Source organism: Procambarus clarkii, chromosome 69 (assembly GCF_040958095.1).
Source record: "Procambarus clarkii isolate CNS0578487 chromosome 69, FALCON_Pclarkii_2.0, whole genome shotgun sequence".
Lineage (NCBI taxonomy): Eukaryota > Metazoa > Arthropoda > Malacostraca > Decapoda > Cambaridae > Procambarus > Procambarus clarkii.
Genome location: NC_091218.1, coordinates 21,917,857 through 21,924,689, shown reverse-complemented (window position 1 = coordinate 21,924,689; position 6,833 = coordinate 21,917,857).

Below are 6,833 nucleotides of genomic sequence, written 5' to 3'. Positions count from 1 at the left end.
AGACGAGTAGAAACAGGCGACTATCCCACACAGGCTCCCAACTCTCCCACACCTGCCACACCTGCCACACCTGCCACACCTCCCACACCTGCCACACCTGCCACACCTCCCACACCTGCCACACCACTTTACAGTAACTAAGCGAGTCCCTACACTCCTCCAGACACTCACACACACAAGACAATCTCTGTCATGTTTTAGTGAGCGTAAAAAAACTTATCAGGAATAATGCAACACGGCGACGAACAATGTTGTGTGTTGAACTAACATTTTTAAAATGGCGCGAAGTGCAGTGGGTCACGCTAAGTCTCTTATCCGGTGGTATAACACACCACCTACAGTACTCTCCGGGTATAACACACCACCCTGCTGTGGTGTGTTATGTCCCAGGAACGACTACGAAGGCTGTGTCCTCCCCTTGTCCTCCCCTTGCCCAAGGGAGAGGAAACTTTCGCACATGACAACAAAGAAATGAATACTGGCGGCTACAATACGATATTATTTTCACTGAACCCCTGAACACATTAAAGGTTAATGATTCCGAACGATTTGTGTATGAATGTGACGCCAACATTGAACTCCATATCAGATGTCGCCCTAACCCCACTGGACTTGGAACTAGCCATAGACAGTATGTCCCAGGAACTCCCCACCAGGATCACTATGACATGGCCTTGGATGCCACGGAAGTCAAGCAAAATAGGGGGTATAATGGGGATATGAGAACCATATAATAGGGGAGGTTTGAAGACCATATAATGGGGGGTTATAAGAACGATATTCGCAGCGATTGAAGTCATCCTGGTACCTAATAGGACTGGTGGTGGTGTCATACTGGTACCTAATGGTACCTAATAGGACTGGTGGTGGTGTCATACTGGTACCTAATAGCACTGGTGTGGTGGTCGACACTAGCGAAGGGGTTTGGGGCCATACTGGGTAATCCACTGAGGTCTGCAATCCTAAGAAGGTAAACCCCCCCCTTGACTTCACGAAGAATAATTAGTATATATGGAGCAGAGAGAGAGAGAGAGAGAGAGAGAGAGAGAGAGAGAGAGAGAGAGAGAGAGAGAGAGAGAGAGGAGAGAGAGAGGCAGGCTTTATAAGTCTCTCTCTTGCAATGTATTTCACAGAGTTAAGAGCTTGTTAAGAAGTCAAAGCCCTTCTTAATCCGTGTTTACTGGTGGAGGAAGTTCAGTGTTCACTTGAAGGGGCTGGCCAGTGGTGGAGGTGAGAGGTGGCCGCTGTGACCAGTGCTGGAGACGCGGAAAATTTATTTTTTATGGTACTTTTACGTTTAACATTTCTAGGGACTCGTGTTTGTGCTCAAGATGGTTCCCGGACATGTTGTTCCTTGTTTACTCCCCTCTTCCCCTCCCCTCTTCCCCTTCCCCTCGGTGAATGTCTATGGAGATGAAATAAAAATGACGAAACATCTCCTCTTCAAACTCTGCATGGAGTCTGCCTCCACTATTTCACTATTGTGACACTGAAACTTTACCTAACCTGATTCATTTAGGTAAATAATTTTCCCCCTAACTCTTAACCAATGTCCTTGTTTCATTGCCCAGAGAATATTACATGTGGTGATCATGTCTCCTCAGTTTCTCCTCTCTTCAAGAGTCACGATTCGACTAAACTCAATTCTCTCAGTTCTGGAACTAGCCTTATGTCATACATCTGGATTACTTCTATCTTTGTTGTGTTTTCAACGAGATCGAGACTCGAAGATGGCGCTGCATATTCCAGTAAAGGTCTGACATACGTTACACTCAAGGTCATGTTTGTTAAAAACAATTATTGCTTGCCAACCTTGCACATTCATCTAATAACATACGTTTGACGCGAGCCTCGAATTTGTGTGCCTAATTAACTAAATGTACTCACCTGTGGGTACTTGCCTAGATGGGCCGCTCCAAGCAACAGCCTGGTGGACCAAATTCTCACAAGTCGAGCCTGGCCTCGGGCCGGGCTTGGGGAGTAGAAGAACTCCCAGAACCCCATCAACCAGGTATATGTGGGCCTGCGGGCCGCTCCCAGCAACAGCCTGGTAGACCAAACTCTCACAAGTCGAGCCTGGCCTCGGGCCGGGCTTGGGGAGTAGAAGAACTCCAGAACCCCATCAACCAGGTATATGTGGGCCTGCGGACCGCTCCAAGCAACAGCCTGGTAGACCAAACTCTCACAAGTCGAGCCTGGCCTCGGGCCGGACTTGGGGAGTAGAAGACCTCCCAGAACCCCATCAACCAGGTATCAAGCAGGTAACTCATCTAGTTGTCCTAAATGTGCTCATCTAGATGTGCTTGCAAGGTCGCCCATCAGTAGTTCACTGTAATGACTTTTCACTTGGCTTTCCTATAACAATTTACGTATAAAATAGTTTAACGAATTAACATCAAACACTTCCTCGTTTAATCTAATTATTTAACAACGTGTGCGTGTTTTACCCGGAGTGTACTGTACGAAGGATGGTCAACACGTCCGCTTAATAACACGTCGTATTATGACGTAGAAGTTACTTAAGGCCAAAATTCACCGTACTAGAAAATGGTAGCGACTCGCGAAATTGACTTACTGTTCCGTTTTCTGTTGTGGGTCCTCTGGTAGGTTAGGATAAGGACACGTTAGTAGGACAGTTTCTTGACGTTGGGAACACTGGCGAGAACAGGCTTGGGTCTGCGGCGACACCGTACCTTCGTGAGTGTGTGTAATTATCTAAGTGTAATTACCTAATTGTAGTTACAGGATGAGAGCTACGCTCGTGGTGTCCCGTCTTCCCAGCACTCTTTGTGTGTGTGTGTGTGTGTACTCACCTAGTTGTACTCACCTAGTTGTGTTTGCGGGGGTTGAGCTCTGGCTCTTTGGTCCCGCCTCTCAACCGTCAATCAACAGGTGTACAGATTCCTGAGCCTATCGGGCTCTGTCATATCTACACTTGAAACTGTGTATGGAGTCAGCCTCCACCACATCACTGCCTAATGCATTCCATTTGTGTGTGTGTGTGTGTGTGTGTGTGTGTGTGTGTGTGTGTGTGTATGTGTACTCACCTAATTGTGCTTGCGGGGGTTGAGCTTTGGCTCTTTGGTCCCGCCTAAGACGCCTGGAGCCGCCTAAGACTCCAGCACGTCTTTGGTCCTTTGTGTGTGTGTGTGTGTGTGTGTGTGTGTGTTGTGTGTGTGTGTGTGTGTGTGTGTGTGTGTGTGTGTGTTTGTGTGTGTGTGTGTGTGCGCGCGCGCGCGTGTGTCGGCCGGAGGCTGCATAAAAGCCTCTCCCACAACACCACCATCAAAATACAACACTCAGGTGACTTGCTAGAAAATTACATTCAGTATATTATGAGCCCCGAGCCAAGTGCGCGGCGCCCCAGGGTACGCGCCTCGCGCCTCGCTAGAACCTACGCTACTTTTACGCTCTCAACAATTATCTCTGTTTATGTGATACAATTACTCGGTGCTGTTGCACAAAATATACACTGAGAACCGAGGTATTGTACCTACAAGGCTCCCTGGATTAGTTAGAGACATTCTAGACCAAGAAGCTCTGAGGCTGGCTAGCAGAAGCCTCGACTCTGTCTCATATATGAAGATTATCCTTCTCAGTGAAGCTTGGATAATGCATTTTATAGTTGTTTGCTTCTCTGGAATGTTAGTGTGTGTGTGTGTATATATGTTTACTAGATTGGGTACCCGGTGGTGCCCAGGTCGACCCCAAAGGTTTGCGTCAGTTAAGTGCGCAGCAAGCCCCGCAGAATGCAAATGTGTTACCTGAACATGCATTTAGCATGTCAATATCAGAGTAGAGCAATATAATGAATAAATAATATGCTCATGGAGGCCTACTACTAATAATAACTATTGATTCCCTTCCGAACATTTCATCTTCAGTGACTTCATGAAAGGGGGCATGAAGGGTTGACCCTGAACCCTTATGATAGTCCTTCTACACCTACCAGTCACTCTGCAAAGTTGGGTGAGGCTAGCCCCCCAAGTACATGTCCTCCATCCCCAAACGCATTCTAATTTATAATGCGTTCCAAGTTATAATATATTTATGTTCATGAGGTTGGACGCCAGATGCTAGAGGCTAGCCTCGCTCAACTTTGCACCGTGACCACTGTGGGGAACAGGCCCAGCATAGTTGGGTCGGGGTCACCAGAATTCCAGAGAGAACAGCATGCCACGATGACCCATGGTGACTGCTTGGCTCAATACTTTGAAAACAAACATTAAAAACAGTTACGTTTTTGTAATGTAAAATATTAATTGCTGATCTCAGGAAATTAAAAAAATCTAATCATATTTTCTCCATAGCAGCAAAAACACAATATACGACCTCGTCACCCAAACTTTCTCATTTGCCCTTCCCCAACACACTCCACACTCCCCCAACACACTCCACACTCCCCAACACACTCCACACTCCCCCCCAACACACTCCACACTCCCCAACACACTCCACACACCCAACACACTCCACACTCCCCCAACACACTCCACACTCCCCCAACACACTCCACACTCCCCCAACACACTCCTCCCCCCCCCCCGCGCTACCAGCTACACCCCCTCCCCCCCCACACACAGCAGCCTCCTAAACACCATAATTACACATTTAAGAGGTTGCATCTGAAGCTAAACATCTCAGCACCTTCGCTTGCACAAGAACATTGCTTGCGGGGTTGTCTTCCGTCTCCCTACACTTCTCCAGACACACTCACACACACGAGACAATCTCCGTCATGTTTTAGTGAGCGTAAAAAAACTTATCAGGAATAATGCAACACGGCGAACAATGTTCTGTGTTGAACTAACATTTTTAAAATGGCGCGAAGTGCAGCGGGTCACGCTAAGTCTCTTATCCGGTGGTATAACACCCCACCTACAGTACTCTCCGGGTATAACACACCACCTACAGTACTCTCCGGGTATAACACACCACCTACAGTACTCTCCGGGTATAATACACCACCTACAGTACTCTCCGGGTATAACACACCACCTACAGTACTCTCCGGGTATAACACACCACCTACAGTACTCTCCGGGTATAATACACCACCTACAGTACTCTCCGGGTATAATACACCACCTACAGTACTCTCCGGGTATAATACACCACCTACAGTACTCTCCGGGTATAATACACCACCTACAGTACTCTCCGGGTATAATACACCACCTACAGTACTCTCCGGGTATAACACACGACTAGGACACTGTCCCCCAAGGAGGTCACTATATGCAGGTAAGACAATGGTGGAGGAACGGGATGCGTTGTGCATCTCTTGATGGTCCTTATATGCGAAGTGCTGCCGGCGCGAGTAGTTAGCGGACTCCGGGATAGTAGTGGGTAGTAGAGGGATAGTTAGGGACCGTAATAACACCTAAATACCTATTCGTGCTGGCCGTACACACACACACACACACACACACCACACACACACACACACACACACACACACACACACACCCACCACACACACACAAACACACACACACACACAACACACACACACCAGGTCTAAACGATAACACCAGGTGTGTAATTATCCCATCCTCCCCCCCCCCTCCCCTTCCCTTCCCTCCCCCCACCACCACCACCACCCTACTCGTCCAATACCCCCCCCCCACCCCCTCTTCCATCACCCCCCCTTCTCCCTATTCCCCTTCTCTCCCTGCCACACACACGCCCATCAGAACATAAGAGGAAGTAGTTACGTACACGGACCGCTGAGGTCAGCACGTACACGGACCGCTGAGGTCATCACGTACACGGACCGCTGAGGTCAGCACGTACACGGACCGCTGAGGTCAGCACGTACACGGACCGCTGAGGTCAGCACGTACAAGGACCGCTGAGGTCAGCACGTACACGGACCGCTGAGGTCATCACGTACACGGACCGCTGAGGTCAGCACGTACACGGACCGCTGAGGTCAGCACGTACACGGACCGCTGAGGTCAGCACGTACACGGACCGCTGAGGTGAGCACGTACACGGACCGCTGAGGTCAGCACGTACAAGGACCGCTGAGGTCAGCACGTACACGGACCGCTGATGTCATCACGTACACGGACCGCTGAGGTCAGCACGTACAAGGACCGCTGAGGTCAGCACGTACAAGGACCGCTGAGGTCAGCACGTACACGGACCGCTGAGGTCAGCACGTACAAGGACCGCTGAGGTCATCACGTACACGGACCGCTGAGGTCAGCACGTACACGGACCGCTGAGGTCATCACGTACACGGACCGCTGAGGTCAGCACGTACACGGACCGCTGAGGTCACGTACACGGACCCCTCAGGTCAGCACGTACACGGACCGCTGAGGTCATCACGTACACGGACCCCTCAGGTCAGCACGTACACGGACCGCTGAGGTCAGCACGTACACGGACCGCTGAGGTCATCACGTACACGGACCCCTCAGGTCAGCACGTACACGGACCCTCAGGTCAGCACGTACACGGACCCCTCAGGTCAGCACGTACAAGGACACCTTTTTCTCCTAAATGCTTCCGTCCTTCTTACTAAATCGAATTAAGTGGTTGAGAATTATGAGCGGGTTTTTGGCTGGGAGTCGAGACGGAAGGTGTTGTCTTTCTCCATGAACTCTTAAATACTCCTAAATACTTTATACCAGTCCACGATAATCCCGGATTAAAGCAAATTTAACATTAACATTTTCCTAACACAATTACAAAAAATATTGAATGTGGGTCGATCGCTATTATAGGAATCCCCGACTGGAAAGTTTAAGAACACCTTCCTAGTAGCTGGCGTTACTAAGTTGTAAAATTAACCTATCTTGAGGTTATCTTGAGGTTATCTT